The sequence below is a fragment of the Erigeron canadensis genome, chromosome 1 (genome assembly GCF_010389155.1).
Source record: "Erigeron canadensis isolate Cc75 chromosome 1, C_canadensis_v1, whole genome shotgun sequence".
Lineage (NCBI taxonomy): Eukaryota > Viridiplantae > Streptophyta > Magnoliopsida > Asterales > Asteraceae > Erigeron > Erigeron canadensis.
Window position 1 is genome coordinate 46,944,854 of NC_057761.1, and position 18,574 is coordinate 46,963,427.

At 33.4% G+C, this 18,574-nt stretch overlaps 2 long non-coding RNA genes and 1 pseudogene across 2 annotated transcripts; 2 read left to right on the forward strand and 1 right to left on the reverse strand.

The window, feature by feature from the left end:
- Positions 1–1,750: 1,750 nt before the first annotated feature.
- Positions 1,751–6,605, forward strand: LOC122593681 (annotated as a pseudogene).
- Positions 6,606–7,410: 805 nt separating this feature from the next.
- LOC122585333 lies at positions 7,411–9,643 on the reverse strand. The gene is made up of 2 exons (XR_006321691.1): positions 9,337–9,643; positions 7,411–7,859 (listed from the first exon to the last, which is right to left on the reverse strand). It is a non-coding gene; the product is annotated as an uncharacterized LOC122585333 (long non-coding RNA).
- Positions 9,644–13,930: 4,287 nt separating this feature from the next.
- On the forward strand, positions 13,931–14,787 carry LOC122584944. The gene is made up of 2 exons (XR_006321619.1): positions 13,931–14,533; positions 14,614–14,787. It is a non-coding gene; the product is annotated as an uncharacterized LOC122584944 (long non-coding RNA).
- The last annotated feature ends 3,787 nt before the right edge of the window (positions 14,788–18,574 follow it).

The following is an 18,574-nucleotide window of genomic DNA, read 5'->3' on the forward strand; positions in this document are numbered from 1 at the left end:
AATTATCTTTGTGATTTTATATAAAATTAATTCCCGAATATTTCAATAGTTAGTTTTTAGTAATTGTCACATTTCCTCGTCATTATTTTGAAAATATCTCTTCATTTTAGTCATTGGTACGTTCAATCTAAAAGACGTATCATAATGGGATTAACAGGGGACGGTGTCGTTTTTTTAAAAAAATTTTCCCACAAGTGATTTTGGTAGAAATGATACCACGGCCGATGAAAATGATACCACCGTTGATTTAAAGTAGTGGGCTAGGGCTAGAGGATGGTTTTTGAATTTTTGATAGTAATTGGATCAAGGAAATGTAAATGGATGGTTAATTATCTTAGTGATTTTATATAAATAAAATTAATTCCTGAATATTTCAATAGTTAGTTTTTAGTAATTGTCACATTTCCTCGTCATTGTTTATTTATTTTGAAAATATCTCTTCATTTTAGTCATTGTTACGTTCAATCTAAAACTTTTGTTGATTACGTATCATACGTAACTAACTCCACTTAGGTGGGTTGGCCAGAGATATCTTCTAAATCCACTATGTGGGTCCCGAAGGTGAGTTTTCTCCAAGGTCTCGGGTTCGAGTCTTGGGTTTCTCATCTCAAGGTATTTTCCATGACGAGGGGGTTGGAGGTCTAGCGATTTGTTAGTTAAAATTGTCTCCAGCACGTCTGAATTGAAACTGACTTAAAAAAAAAACCGTATCATACGTTCTAGATAAAAGAATAATGCAATTCTGCTGAAGAATTACTTGCCACTTTGCCAGTGGATCATATATAGGGTGGGCTGGCTAGTTAATCCTAGCCCAATTTTCTTTTCTATATACGGTTTAGTGTTTTTTTCTTTTCTAATATTAATATCTTCTTTTAAAACTTCTCAACTAATAATCTTTTGACCAAAACTATTTTACTAATCCTCTTTACTTATTCCATCACTTAACTTTACCATCTATAATAATGACTTTACTGTCAGTAGAATTATTATGAGACTCTTCTATTGAGACATATCATTACTTTTTCAACATGACATATTGTTATATTTTAAATGATTTAACCATATCTAAGCTAGGTGAGCCTTGGGCCCGAGCCTCACTAGATAGCATTTGGCGGTGCCACGAAAATGATTCGAAAACAGCCACAAGGATATACCTTATTAGATCTCGTACAATAGAGTTATAGACCCGTTTTGTCCTGATACCCATAAGTTCACAACAGAGAAAACCCGTTACATATACAGTATATATTACACTAGTTAAGTTCAAAAACTATATGTATTATCAGTTGTTGTTTTTTATTATTATTATAGTTGAATCTTGTTCATCAAATTTTCTTATATGATCTGTTTAAGTTACATGGTTAATCGGGGTATTCTGACATTTTGCGAGTGTTTTTAAAATTGTTGTTTACCATTTACTCCCACCATGATATTACCTAGTGAGATTCGAATTTAGCATAGGCCGGGCACGTGATCGCTAAAGGCCTAAACCATCTTGGAGGTGGTTACGTACGTTCGTGTATATAGTGTTTATATATACAATAAATTGTTTTAAATAGAAAATGAAAATGCATATATCTATGGCCTAATTTGAAACTTAAGGACATGTATCATTTTTCTTCTATCTATATAAATATATATATATATATATATATATATATATATACGGGGTAATATACAAGCTAGCTAGTAAAATCGTAATAAAGGGAAGAGGAAAAGAGATATAGTGCATGAGGGACACATATATATCATGGAACCAAGTGTAACAAGTCTGGGGGGTTCACTTTTGGTGCCTAGCTAGCGTACAAGAACTGGCCAAAAAAACATTGACAACAGTTCCAATCCGATATGTTCGTGAATATATGGACGGCGCTCCTAGTCTTATCCTACGACCCTCACTGTCTTGTTTAGTGTCATCTGATCAAGTACCGGTTATAGACATGAAGTGCTTATTATCTGAAGTAGATACCAGCAGTAGTGATCATAATGAATTGGAAAAGTTACATCTTGCTTGTAAAGATTGGGGCTTCTTTCAGGTACGTATCATACGTACTTGTACATATGTGTTCTGCTCCAAGTATTTTATGACTTCGGAAGCATCCATGCATGCTCCAACTTATATATTATTGACCGTTGCTATATATATATATATATGTGTGTGTGTGTGTGTGTGTGGCAGATGATAAATCATGGTGTGAGTAGTTCATTGTTGGACAAATTGAAGGTAGGGGTACAAGAATTCTACAATTTACCAATGGAGGAGGAAAAAAAGTTTTGGCAAGAAGAAAAGGATATACAAGGATTTGGACAAGTGTTTGTTGTTGTGTTTGAAGACCAAAAGCTTGATTGAGCTTATATGTTTTACTGGCTTACCTGTTGGTCCCTCATCCTTCTCACTCACGAACACAAAACAATACACACACTAAACTTATCTTCTTATTACACAACACTTGAACGCACGACACGTTCTTCTTTTTTATTACAAATGGACGGTACACACATATATATAGATTTCCAACAGACACTACGAAACAACACACCCTTTCACTAAAGGGTATAACTTTCTAACAGACTCGTCTATTCTAAACGACACATCCATTCACAACATAACTGCCTATAACCGAACATAACTTCCATTCGGTTGTAGACCTTATTCTTGACACATTAGATCCCTAAACTTATATACGTAACTATTGACACACATGGATTAATAGATTATTATCCAATACTCCCCCCTAATTTATTAATCCATGACTTCGCTTCTTCAAGCGTCTCATTGTCTTTATCCTTGAACTTTGGCTTGTTTCCACTTTCTTTGTCTTGATCTTTAACACGAACTATGTCTTGAACTTCTTCATTGATTTCACTTCTTTCTTCCTTGTCTTCAATCTCATCTTGATCATTCTTGTTAACTTTGTCGGTATCTTCCATCATTTGTATCATCTCATAGTCTTGAATCTCCAACAATGTGTTTCTTGTATCACGATCTTCGTAGTCAACTTTCTTGTTTCTTGACTTGATATCTTTCTCAATCTTGCTTTCCTTTTGAAATCTTGATGGCGTCTCTTGATGCTTCTTGCATTCGCCATTGTCAGTTCTTGGTTCTTCTTCTAGGAGTTTCTTATCCGAAAAAACTCCATGGTTCTCTTTCTCAAACGTTTCTCTTTTTGTCATCAACTCTTTTATCTCTTTGCTTGTGCAATCTCTTATCTTCTTCAGGTTCTCTAACTCCTTTTGCATTTGTTTCTCAAATGCTATCTCTCTATATTTCATTTTCTTCTCAAACTCTTGTTTCTCCATCTTAAAGTCTTGGAGTAATTCAAACTTCCAAAACTCTAGTTTACTTCTCAAGTCAGTTTCTATCTCTGACCTTATGTCTTCTAATTTTGCTTTTGGAATTTCATTTTTCTCAATGACAATTCCATTCCTTCTCGTCATTTCTTTTAAGGATGTTGTATCATCTTCATCCTTAGTAGTAACCATCAATAGCGCTGGTTCGTCATCTTCGAACACAAGATTTGCTTTTTCTTCTCTATGGTTTGGTTTTGGACAATTTGCAGCAAAGGGTCCAAAATCTTGACAATTATAACATTGCACGTCTTTTAAGTTGTCTTCTTGGATAGTTTTGATCTCCTGGTCTTTTCTTCCATCTATCAAAACTATCTTCATTTTTATTATCTCGCATGAATCTTCCTTGGCCTTTTCCTCGTGTCTGATTTCCACCTCCTCGTCTATTGTTTCCATAGTTGCGTTCATAATTTCTGTCATTCCCTTGATGTGTGAACAACAACTTTTCACCACTGTCTTCTCCACTTTCTTTTCTAAACTTAAGCCTTTCTTCATAAGTCTTAAGTTTCCCAATAACCTCCTCCAATTTCGCTTCCTTGAAATCAACAACCATTTCAATGGTTGCTACTATTGGTATAAACTTATCTGGTACTGCATTGAGTAATTTTCGTACTTTTGTTTGTTCATCAAACGTCAGTCCACATGTAGCAGCCTTCGTAATGATACTCATCATCTTTCCGGCAAATGAATCTATTGATTCATCTTCTTTCATAATGAGTCTCTCAAATTCTGATTTCAGTTGTTGCGAGTGCGCTTGTTCAACATCTTCTGTCCCAACAAATCTGGCCTTTAATGAGTCCCAAATTTCTTTTGTTGTTTCACATCCCGCAACTTGCATTTGCAAATCTTCCGGCAATCCTTGGAATAGATATGCAGATGCAGAACTATCCTTTTTTATATCAACCTCTGTTGATGTACCCGTTCCTTCTACTATATCCCATATTCCATTTGCTACAAGTATCTTCTTCATTCTTATGGCCCATAACGTATATTTTGTATTGTTTAGAATTGGACATTGATAGGATGATAACGGTATGGCAACAACATGATTGTTGTTTCCATTTTTATCTCCCGCCATATTATTTCGATTTAGTTTTCTTCTAAAACCAAAATAATTCTAACAATCGTTGAACTTAACTTTCGTCTAACCACAATTTTTCTTCAAACAATTTCAACGTTTTCCTAACGCAAATTTTAATAGAAAAATTCTATATTTTTCTTTATCTTACTCTTCTAATATAAATAAAATTAACTAAGTATTGAAAAAGTTAACAATAAAACCTGTTAATATTTATTCCTTAGTGCTTTGAATTTTTTGTGGGCTTCTTATTCCTTCAAAATATAGCACGCCCCTTTTTCCTAATCAAACTGCTCCTTCCTTTTTCCTTTCTCAAATAATCACGCCCCTGTTCCTTCTTTCTTCTACACGCAATTAGGGCAAATCCAAATCCTTCTCTCTTATTCTGATCAACAATTTCAATCGGTGGTGGTATGATTTTCGTTTCAATTACACAACGGTGATGGTTTCCTGCTTTATTTTCAGTGTTCTTCTTCCTTCTTCTCGTCTTTTCTTCGAACGGTGGTGGTGGTGGTTAATCAATCAGTTTCTTTAAAAATCAAACTTCTTCGGGTAATGATCGACGGTTACTATCCTCTGTTTTCTTCTCTGGCACGCACACAGCGGCGGTTACTTTTCTTCCCTGGCAACACACGGCGGCGGTCTTCCCTTGGCACAACCGGTATGCTTTTCTTTCTCTTTTCTCTGATGTTTGAATTCGATCTTCACTTGATCGGTTTTCGCTTGGTCGATTCCTCTGAATCACTCTTCTGTCTCTCTTCTCTAAAGCGACCACTCTCAATCGCTGGTCTCTCTGGTTCGGACAACCTTGGCTCTGATGCCACTGTTGGTCCCTCGTCCCTCTCACTCACGAACACAAAACAATACACACACTAAACTTATCTTCTTATTACACAACACTTGAACGCACGACGCGTTCTTCTTTTTTATGGACGGCACACACATATATATAGATTTCCAACGGACACTACGAAACAACACACCCTTTCACTAAAGGGTATAACTTTCTAACAGACTCGTCTATTCTAAACGACACGTCCATTCACAACATAACTGTCTATAACCGAAAATAACTTCCATTCGGTTGTAGACTTTATTCTTGACACATTAGATCCCTAAACTTATATACGTAACTATTGACACACATGGATTAATAGATTATTATCCAATATTACCCTCCCTCATCATATGAGGAAGCCTCATTTATTTCCCAAACTACCTCTCCCATCCAGGTCTTTTTCTTCAATATATATACAGAATAACAGAATGTAATTACCCGATTTGTATGGATATCCAGGAATCGAAATACAAAGCTGAATACACAGAGAAGAATTTTTCTAACAAAAAAGCATATCTGATATTTACTGTTCTTTTTTGTGTTTGCAACAATACAGAGATACCCTAGAAGAATACTCGAGAGCAATTAAGGACATCTCCTTGAAAACTCTGATCTTCATTGCGAAAGCTTTGAAGATGGAAGTTGAGAAAATGAAAGCGTTGTTTGATGAAGGAATACAATCTATGAGGATGAACTCTTGTCCTCCACGTCCACAGCCTGAAAAAGTGATCGGTCTCAGCCCTCACTCTGATTCTCTTGGGATCACCTTCCTCCTCCTGATTAATGAAGTAGAAGGCCTTCAAATAAAAAAGGATGGTATTTGGAAGCGAGTTCATTCACTCCCTGATGCATTCATTGTCAATATTGGGGACATCTTGGAGGTCATTTATTTTCTTTAATTACAAACTTAAAGCTTTACATAGTAATCACTGATAATTACTATATGTGATACCTGGAAATATCAATTGGTGTCACCAAGACATCGTATAAAGAAAGGAAAGAGAGTGATTTTTGTTTAAGATGCGCAATGAAAATTGTAGTAGAAAAGTTTAAACTAGTATCATTAAAATTGTGAAGTTAGTTTGTTTCTACCTGCAGATTGTGACAAACGGGCTATATAAAAGCATCGAGCATAGGGCAACCTTGAACTCAGAGAAGGAGCGACTTTCTATTGCCATGTTTGTTGGCCCTAAACTAGATGCAGAAATTGGACCAGGACCAAGCCTGATAACTCCGGAGGCACCACCAAGATTTTCTAGGGTACCATTTGGTGCTTTCTACAAAAAACTCTTATCGAGAGAACTTAACGACAAAAGTAACGTTGAGCAATACTATATATGAGGCGATATGATTCACCGTCTAATCTTACCTATCATACTTGTCAGTCGTAATTCACAGTAAAAAAAATGAACAGTCGTTACTCCATATATGTCCTGCTTGAAATAATGTAAACTATGATAAAAATGGGGAATCGTTATATAAATATAGGAAATTTATATATAATGTACCTCTCGATGCTATATGTATATATACCACGCTCTACTACATTTGGCGAGAACAGATATTTCATTTAAATAACTATGCCTTGAGATCAGCATTTGAGCCATGAGGCAAGTATTCTTAATACGAGTATCATATACCAAGAGTTACAGATAAAATTCAGGAGTCTCATGTTTAGATTAAAGAGAAAAGTGAGTATGGGGCTGTTATGCACCCAACTTGGGTAAAAAACCCCTCACATATCAATATTTTAATATTTTGAATATATGTTTGGCCCCTCATGATTTTTATGGTTTAAAAAAAGGTATTTGATGGGTTTTTCACCCAACTTAGGTGCCTAACAGCCTCATATTCCCTTTCCCCTTATATTAAATCATGGGCTAAGGTAACTAACTTATGGGATAACCAGTTTCCTACAGCAATTTTAAGCATCTTGAGAGGCAAGATGGACAGTGAGACGAGTTGGGTGGCAAGTCAAAATGGGCTCAGGTTCAAATGGGGAACATTCGGGTCACAATTAGTACAGGTCGATAACTAAAACTCCCTGTTAATTCCAGCCTCTTCTATTGGGTTAAATGGGTAAGGTTGGGGCCCATTTAGGTAGGGTTCGTATCATCGAGCATGAAAAATAAGTATGCAACAATAAGTCAATAATACAGATGATCAGATTAATCCCCTAATACGCTAAGACATACAGCGAAGCAATCTAAGAAATGTTCCTAACGGAATCAAGGATATCACGATAATGCACAGACGGTTGGTGATTATGTTATATCCAAATCCAATCCAAATATTTAGCATTGCTTCAAAGTTCAAAGAATGTGAATAGTACACGCAGTTTATATTCCAATATCATATTTAAAAACTTCTGCATGTGGGCATTCTTGGTACAGTTTGAGAGTGGCATTGCCTATGTCTTACATATCATGCCACAAGTAAGAAGTTAATGTATAATGATCACATTATCGGCCCCCACTGATCAGACTCACAGCTAAGATGAGTTATGTATCATCGTTGTTAAAAGAGAGGCATGGGATGAGATTTGATTTGAACCCTTGGCTTCCATCGTTATGTTGTATGTGTTGTCCTCCATCACTATACAACGAACCAATCAACCATGACAGAGGCATCCGACAAGTTAAGAAGGCATAATTATTAATTAATTGCATAATTGGGCAAACATATACATATACAACAATAATAAAGAAAGAAAACTCTACCATGTAGCATACAGTATAAAAAAAAAGTGTCACTCTCATTTCCTAAATTTACATATAGATCTGATACAGGGTTATAACTTCTAAAGTGCAGACAACATTCAGCAAGATTGGTTCACAAGTCAAAGTTTAGTACAACCAAATTTGAAACACATGTCATCTCAAACAAAGAATCAAAAAGTGTCACAGCTTCTCACAACCCCAACCAAAAGGGGTAAAACTTATTAACTGGATTTGGGAATCACAAAGAAATGACAATCAGCTAAAAAACAACTTCTTTTATGCCCACTAAACATAGTAGAATACAAAATAGCACCAGAACTATCATAGCAAGATTCCTTATAAGGAATAAAACAAGTTTTGAAATCCGAGCCTCCATAATAATAATCAGATCCAAGTGTATTCAAATAATCAACAACATCCCTAGATCTAAACTTATAGTCCAATTTGAACCGAATTTTACTAAAACCGGAATGATTACACCATACCTATTTTTTTTATATGTTTTGATAAAAGAAGTTGTATAAGTAATATACTTGTTTGTATTAGGGTACCCATTAACTAAACAGCACAATTTCAAGGATATATCCTAACTGAAATTGCTGAGCTTACATTTTCTGAAATGCAAAATGATTTATTTAATTGGGATATCAATTTCTAATTCAGCTAAAACTTAGACACCAATATTTTCTACATCTATTATTTATTACTTATATAGACCAAATAGCTTATGGCATAGCAGCCGTAATACTATTTGAGTTAATACATCAACTAAAACGTTGTGAGTTGAAGTCCCAGGATAAATATATATATGCGATCAATTACTACTTTAAATTCTCTTTCTACAAATTATGTTGTGTATTATTTCAATTCTAATTCTAAATTCATAACAAACTATAGATACAATAACTATAAAATGCCCGTAGCACGGATATTTGACTAGTTTTTTTTTTTTAAACCGGCAACTTTCAAATACACCTGACCCACCGTCCAAAGATGAGGACGTATCTAGTCGGTTATCTTAAATGACTCCAACGCTAGTTAGTTATTAACAGGAAACTATATATGTGACGTGCCGTGCTGATTCCATTATTAATGAAATCCACAATAATAATACGAGTAACAAAAATTTTTTCAAGAACATTATACGACATCGGAAAACGTGACCGAAGTTTTGCACTACCTAGACAACGAAGTATATATTGACCCAATAATATAATAATAACAATTAAATAAATAATTAAATGTAACAAAGATCTAGAATTAAACATCAAAATTTAATAGCAGGGTGCAATAATAAATATATATCATTAAAACTTCAGATCCAAATAAATATTAATCAAAAAATAATCAACCTTTGTATGTATACTCAGAATCCAAATCAACGAAGATCTCCGATAGCCTGCTGGATGATAATTATATTTACAGTGGATTCAAATTCAGTTGATGCAAGGCAGGACTAAAACGCTATTAAAGCATTATTCAGTCCCGACCTGCACCAAGCGAATCGGAAAACCGCCGTAATTAAAAGAAATTCTTTATATATCTATATATAGATACACAAAATCCGTATGTATGCTTGTATAAATAGCTATAAATAGCCATAGATCTGCATGTCATTGAAGACTGATTTTTTAGAGGGATGCCTATATAAGCTAGAGAGAGAACAAAAAAAATGGAGGTTGTGTGTGAGTTTTGTTACTGGAATTGAGAATTTATGCATTTATTTGAAGTACTGGCCAATGAGGTGTACGCACGTGGATTGAAAAATACCTTCAGGTGGTTTCGGAGAATAGGCCTGGATTTGGATATAATTACGAAGATACCATTAAGATTTTTGATAGGGTTGATTTTTCGGTTTTGGAGTGGGTGGTAGTTGTGTTAAAGTGAGGGTGCAACAGTAAACTCACGTGTTTGTGAAGGGGCAACTTGGGTCCAAAACTCCAAATCCAATAACCAAGTAAATTTTGTCGATTTATACACACAAATTTTTATTAAATTCTTTATATAAATGTTAGGTAAATAATGCGACATCTATCTTAATTTATATAAATGTTAGATAAAGCATGCAGTATCTATCTTAGGTAAAGCAGTAGAAGATTATGTAAAATTAGGGGTAGGGGGCCGGGTTATGTAAGAGGAGGAAGAGAATATGAGGCTGTTATGCACCTAAGTTTGGTGAAAAATCTCTCACATATTTTTTTAAAACCATCAAAATAATGGGGAACCAAACATTTATTCAAAATATTAAAATATTAGTATGTGAGGAGTTTTTCACCCAAGTTGGGTGGATAACAGCCCCATACTCATTTTTCTATTATGTAATATTCAGGAGGGTTATGTATATTTATCAAATTCAAAAGTTTAATCTGTAACTTTTTTTAATGTGACAGTACCTAAGTTTAGCTAAATTCTAGAATACGGATCATTTTTTCATAAAATTAATAGTAATATGACTTCAAAAGAAATGATTTATTGTATTCGTTTCATTGTTTCAATACGTGTTGGTAAAATAAATTATAAATTATTTTATAAAAAAAAAAAGTATATTATGAGTATTATAAGAAAAAAGGATTAATTTTGTTAACTAAATAACATCTATATACTGTAATATAACACAAAACATAAATTGGGATGACGATTTAAAATAATGTATAAAATTTCAAGAACATGAGTAAAAAAAACTGGAGAAGAAATGATGTTTAAAATAAATAAGATGGTCAAATCACTATTATGTTGATCTATTTTCTATCTTATGCATAAGCATAATGATAATGACAAAATAATTTATAAATTGGACCTAATTGAAGTGCATTGTGCTTCTATCTTGGGTTTAAACACCAAAAGATAGATCTTGGGTTTAAACACAATTTTTTAGTTTTATTAGATGGACTACAAGTGTGAACTATATATAAATTTACGAATTATGTAATAAACATAAACATGTATCTATAAAATAATTTGAAAGTATATTGCTAAACTAGTGATTAAACTTTTCTTACATTTATATTTATCATATATTTTTGTACTATCCCCTCTGTATAGTTAATTACCATATTTTGACTCATATTAATACACGATTAATTTATAAGTTATTTTTAATCAGTACATATTATAGTTATAGGATTAATATAATGTACTCAGTAATAAAGTGCATGTCTCTCAAACATGTAGCGCAATGTGGTAAGTCTTATATGTGTACATTAATTCATCATCATCTATCTTTGTTATTGAATGTATTGATAATTAACACCGAAAAATCAATACTCGTATTATTATTGTTCTTGTTGTTATTTTTATTAAAGGCATTGTCAAAAAAAATTACCGAACTTCAAAATTTGAAACTTACGGACAAAAGTGATCGACATATTTTCATCGGCAAGTTACATTGACATCTTTTGACAAAGAATCTCTTTGCCTCATTTACATTGGCGTTTTTTGTCAAGTTGAGAATTGGCACCATGGAGCCAATTGTGGCAAAATTGGCAAGTAAATTAACATATAAAGATTCTTCTTTTTTTTTTGTATTTTTTTTGTTTTGTCTTGTTTTGGCAACTACCCCCATAAGTATTGACACATTTTGGTCTTTATATGTCAAAGTTTGATTAGGTATATTTTTGCTAAAACTTGGTAGATCGGCAACTACACTCTTGCTCTTTATTACTTTCCACACTACGGTGTATGGTTATGGTTATTATAAAAATTCAAGAGCTAAGAATGATTAAAACTAAGATGTCCATGTCTTTTTTTTTATAACATTCGGTCGATATAAGACATCAGAGAAATCTCACCGTATAATGGTGAAGCCTTGCACGTACCATAGACAACGAGATGTTGACCATTTGCCATTACAAGTATTCAGAAGGAAAAAACCCAAGACTTGTCATCCCTAAGGATCAAACTCAAGACCTTGGGTAAACCTGAGATGCCTCTAACCAGTTGGACTAGTCATCATTGATAATTTTACAATCACATTTAGTCATCCATAACAATACATGTTATATACAGTTGTATACCGTGTTATATAATATAATATATATGGGGATGAGAATATAAGACTGTTAGGTACCTAAGCTTAGGTGTGGAACACTCATATATTATTTTTTTAATCCATAAAATTCATGGGGCACAAACATTTATTCATTAATCAAGAAATATTAAAAAATTTATATATAAGGGGTTCCACACTTAAGCTTAAGTGTCGAACAACCTTATATTCATTTAAAAAATGTTGTGGGTTTATCACTACTATACCTTTAAGGCTTTAAGTATTGTATGATTTTTAGTTTGGCACTTTGGTTTTAGCATTTGAATTTTTGTTTAAAAAACATATAAATTCACGAGGTATTAATGAAATGCATCTATCATAAACTTTGCTCCTTGTGAAAAATGCCTACATGACTAATACTTTTACGCGCTTTTGATTCGCCTTCCACTCGATCAGCACCTAATCCACTATCATCACTTTTGTTACCATCTCTGTCATCATTTGTATTCCACACACCAACTTAAATTGCACACCATTTGTTTATAAGGGGAAAAATGACAAAAGATTGAGAAAATGCTTTTTCACTACTTTCATGTGCATCACACATGATACCGTTAGCACGAATGACCGGTTGTTAAAATCCGGAACTATCAATGGAATTTCAAGAAGTTGGGGATGAAAATTGTATTATTATGTATATTAAATTGTTTAATTAAATCTTTCATATATTTTTGGTGAAAACTATAAATGAATAATTTCTTTAAGGTGAATGATGTGAAACTGTAAACAACATGAAAGAATTTGTATGAGAAATAGGTAGCTTAGGGTGTTTGTACATCCGATTAGGTGATGTGAAGAGATGGGTGTTTGGATAGTTTGATGGCGATTCCTTGTTGGTAAGAGTTTTTCTCCCTTGTACGCCGATCGATATATGTTTTAGATTGTTTTAGGGTTTTTCCCATGATGATCATGATGATGGTCATTTAGGGTTTTTGGTATTTAGGGTTTTGTCCCCGTAATGATGATCATCCCCTTTTCTCCTTTTTTTTCCTTCTCCTTTTATAGTGCAAATATGACTTGGAAGAGAGAAAATATGATCAGAACGAATCTCTTATTGCTGATGGAGATTTTCTCTAATTTAGGAAGTGATATGACAGGCTTTATTCGTGCTTATCCTTTCAGCTAAGGCTCTGTGCAGTCTGCGTGTAGTACCCTGCGTGTAGGCGTCTTCCTGGGTACTGATGGTCTAGGTGGGTACGTCATCATATGGAATTGTCATCTCCACCTCTTTGTTTTTGGAAACTTTTGGCATCTAACTATGGTAAGGGGATGATGCAGAAGGAGAGAAAAAATGACAAGAGTTGAATGCTTTTGAAGGTTGTATTATATAAATATGAAAAGCTTAACCAATTTTTCTTTTAAAATGACAAATTATCATACTTCTACGGTCAAACTACATGTATGTCTATATTTAAGATTTCTAAAAAATACTTTCTAATAATACATCCCATAAATGGAAAACGTAGGACTCAAACTCGATTGAAATACCCCACATTTAACCAACTTTTAGTATGACGAAAGACCATCCTCTTACTTTTGGCATTTAATTGTCATTTTTTTATACATGAATTAACAACTTAATGTTGTATTGTTTGATTGACTCTTAGGCATGTCAATTTTTGACATCTCAGTAACCATACTTTTTACCTTTTTAAATTTAGCTTGTAAATTGTTTAGATGGAAAAAATACATGAAAAGATTACATATTTACTCAAAATTTTTAAAAAGAAAAACCTATTTAAATTTCGTTTATTATAAGAATTTCATTTCAGAAAAGTTATCAATAAAGGTAATATCCTTAATTTTTATCGTTAATTATCCATCAAGTGTCGTGAGCGAAAAGTTTACATGGACCTGATGAGATGATTTTTATCGTTAATTATCCATCAAGTGTCGTGAGCGAAAAGTTTACATGGACCTGATGAGATGATTTCTTATCTGTCACTAGACTAAAATAATAAAAACATTTGCAGCATGAAATCGCCATTATCACAAAAGATGAACAATATTCGAACTAAAAAACAATTACTCCGAAATCACGATTCACCGATGCTTACAAAACAGGAAATATGTTAAAGGAAATTCATTGTCGACCACCCACAAGCTTGTACAAATTCGACCACAAAGAAAAAGGGGGTATACATGATCGACCAATACCGTCGTCACTTGAACACCAAAGATAGTCGACGGCTTGAACAGTGATTGTGCAACGGTGGTGTAGGGCAGCGGGTTTGCAGGGCGGCGACGGAGGCGCCGATGTCATGGTGGACGGGAAGGGTACAAAAATAGAGAAATATTTACACCCACCGTGTCACCATATTGCTGAAACATATATACGAGATCCACACACTTTGTCTCAAACATATACCTTTCTTTGCTTGAAACACCCTCACTTTCCGGCTAACCTGTATCCGCCACTTGACAGACCACCGACAACACCAACCGCTGATGATGATGATGGTGGTGTGTATTCGGGATCTGGGGCCATAAAACTATAAAAGACGGTATGCTGTTAGCATTATTATGCCCGATTTGATATTATGTAAAGGTATTCTTCGTTGGCTAAGTCAAGGGATGGTTGTAGGGATTGTACCACTTCGTCGGTCTGAGAAGTAACCGCTCGGGAATGATTTGCAATGGGGCTGTGATTTACAGGGATACATATGCCTATGTATATTTAGATCTGGTAATTTTTATGGATATACTCTTGATGATGGATGTTGAAGATTATATATATATATATAGGGAATTTGGGATATATATGTGCGTCTGTCAATATATATGTATATGGGTTGTGATATTTATTTATTTGTTCATGGTTCTGATGAATTTCAATAACAGAATCTGGTGATCTGGATATAGTGAATAGTGATGATGATGACGACGATGATGCTACATATATCTAGAAGTCCACGTCAGTTTATTTTTAACGATGTCGCAAGTTGATGTGGTAGTTAACGGAAGTCTGGTGTTAAAAACTAACGATACTACCTTTATTTAGAAATTTTTAAAAATGAAATCCTTTTAATAGACGAAAACTAAATAAGTTCCTTATTAAGATTTTGAATAAAAAAATTACCTTTTTATGTAATTTTCCTTTTTTAGATCAATATCTTAGGTAAAAAAGAAAAGTCACAAAAATAGTATGAAATCTATTTCTTTAGTCAAATGGTTTGGCTATGCGCTGGAATCATTTCCATAGGTATTATGTGCTTACTTATTTTTCAAATCGTCATATTTGAATTATGTATTGCTTTCCTAATTGTTTTGTATTACATGGAAAATTGAGACAAGTGAATTTTTTCACATTAGAAAGATATTTATAATACTAACAAAAAAATAGTTTAATGGTATAAAATATCTCACACAATTAAGTCTCTCAGTAATACAAGACCTTAGTTCGAGTCTTGCTTGGAGAGTGAGGTTTTATCCCAATTAAATATTGTGCTTTAAGTAGTTTAATTTGGGGGATTTTCCTCCTACAATGTATTGAGGGTAAGGGGACTTTCTAACGTCTACCCGGTTAAGACAACGTAAATTAAATCCCTTGTTGCGAACAAATGTTTCACATTTTTTAAAAATAATTTACATCTTCAATTTTACTATTCTTTTGTCTCATTAGAATTATTTGTTTTATGTTTTCAAAGTCTTTATATATTTACATTGAGCTTAACTTACTTTTGTCATTATATATAATACTTAATAAAAGTTATACCAATATAAACACATCTAAAATATCTCTACATGTAATGGTTTAGTAGAAATATTTTATAAGATAAATGATTGATAGTGTAATTTTATTATTAGCAATTTGAATAATTTACATATCCCAAAATGAGTAAGATTCAAACGAGAATAGAATTTTTAATAGGATGTATACATTAATTAGTTTTTTATAAGTTTTCGGTTATCCGGAGTGGGGCAAGATGGAGAAGGTGGGATATCCGCCATGTGGCAAGAAAATTTTAGTAGGAAAAGGGGGGAGTGGTGTAGGGGGCGAAAAAGAGGCGAGAAAGGGGTGGAGACCAGAAAATAAGGCTTGGTCAAAGAAGTGTTTGGGCGAGAGAAATATTTCGCTTTGAGGTGTTTGGGGGCGTAAATGGCGAGGGGCAGAGGTGTAGATGGCAAGTTTTGGGCGAAATGGAAGGGGAATCCGCCCTACTCCGGATAGCCTTAGTGTGTTTTAAAAGTTTTGAGGCGATTTAATCTTTAATTAACTAGCCGTTTTGAGATACGCTATAAAAATAACTTCTTCGGTTTGACCTCATTTGGATTTAAAGTACTACTCAAAATCTCAAATAGTTTAATTAGAAAATTTTTGCTACTATATTGGAGTTCCATTGCCTGTTTATGTATGCTAAACTTTTTCATACGAGTATCAATTGAATAGAGTCAGTTTTGTTGATAATAATCATCTAAAAGAAATACATCATATCATATGTCCTAGTCTCCTAGATAAAGTATAGATATGTTAGAATGTCGCCCGTTGAGAACCTTTTCTAGTGGGGTGGTGAATACTTTAAGGACACGTAGTTGTTGGATAGCCTTTTTATTCTCCAAGTTCTCATATACGTATGTTATTGTGCTCATTTCACAACCATCCAGATAATGTCCTCCATTTTTATAACAAAACTTCCTTTTTCTTACAAGATTGTCCCTATTACCCTATAAGTGTACGAATTTAAGATTTACCTATTTGTTTTTCCACTTTTCTAGACTTTGAAAACATGTTTGTTTTTTTTCTTAAACAACTAACTTTTAAATTAACCTTAAACTGATTAATCCTCATAACTAATTAGTCTAAAATTCCTATTAATCATAAGATGATGATGAGTGGTAAAATCAAGGGATAAAATTAGAAAAGATAATGAGTAGACCCGTATTATAGTTTTAAAAGGATTTTTAAGTTATTTTTTAAAAAGATATATCATTTCTCTAAACTATTACACCAAGATATAGGTCTCTTATCACCCCACTTTTAATGTTCATCTACTCTTAGAAGAATTAGCTACTTTTAATGTTATGTCATATGTGAATTAGTTGAGGTGTTATTTAATTTGTTTAAACAATCATAGTATCACGACAATATGCTCGCCTCAAAAAGTTGTCTGAAATACCCATTTTTACCATATATATAAGCCAACTAAAGTAACAACTTTAGGTCCAAAGTTTTATAACGTCTCAAAATTTGTTAATCTATGTAATGTATAATGTGGAAAAAGAATTGAAGTTAGGAAATTTTAAATTTCACTGTTAAAATCTATGAATATGAATTTCCAATTTTCCATAGCTTAAGGCTCCTCCAATGCAATTGGGGGACAAATGAGTTTCAGATTTTTGATCTCCATAAACGATTGTTTTTAATCCTCCAAGAAGAGAGAAATATTGATTTTTTTGGCCCAAAAAGAACCACGAGTCTTCTATGTTTTGACCTTCAACTCAGTCAACTGATCAAGTTCAATTTCACATCTTTTATTGGGCCTTTCTTAAGCCCAATCCAAATAAATATCACCTGCAGGACTCATGTAACATTGTAACCCGGTTGTCCAATGGTAAGGTCTTTTGACCTTAGGGGGATCCACCTGGGTTCGAGTTCCACTTCCCACAAGGGTGGATTAATAGCGAATTTTCGAGAGTCATGAGTTTCATCCCAGACATGCGTGTAACTTAAGAGTAAGAGTAGATTATAATGCCGTTCTAAATTTTTTTTTAAAATAAAATAAAACATGACCCATATGTCTTAGAAATATAAAACAAGATCTATCATATAACCCGATCTATCAGCACCCCTATGTATGTGATGAGATTACCAACCAAGCCATCTGAATTTGCTTTGAAGGAGAATAACAGGGGACCGTGAGCCCGGAGAGGTGTACCGTTGATCCAAATATCACTCCATAAATACATTATACATATATAGTTACAAATCCTGAATAGGAAAGAATAACTTAAAAGATGGATGAAACTTGTAACTCATGAAACTACAATAATAGTTAGTGGTAAAAGTGGAAAGCATAACAATAACAAATATAAAATGGGTTGGCTTGATTGAAGGAAGACTTGAATGTGTGACTTTGTTCTTTATGCTTTTTGAACCCCTTTATTATTATCATAACGTGCCTTTGGGCTCTTCACTAGGCTGTAAGCAACAAAGTAACTTGTAATGCTAGATTTAAACAAGATCTATATCAATATATTATTTTCGAGGTATAATTTAATGACAAAAACATGTGATAATTATATAAGATATAAGATTTTTTAGGGTTGATCCTTTTCTTTTCTTTGGATTACTTAACATAATTTACACAAGGCACACAGCCAGCAATTATAAAAATGATACTTTATAACATGACCTATACATATAAACTATGTTTCTTTATGTACATAAATAAATATGATAAATAAGAAAGTTTAGAAGGCTTGAAAACCTACGAAACAATGGTACAAAGCTATGTACAAATATATTAATATATGAAATGAAATGCAAGATAGCTTAAAACCAAGGTTACGCACCTTACCTTTCCCACCAATTAGACCCAAAGAAC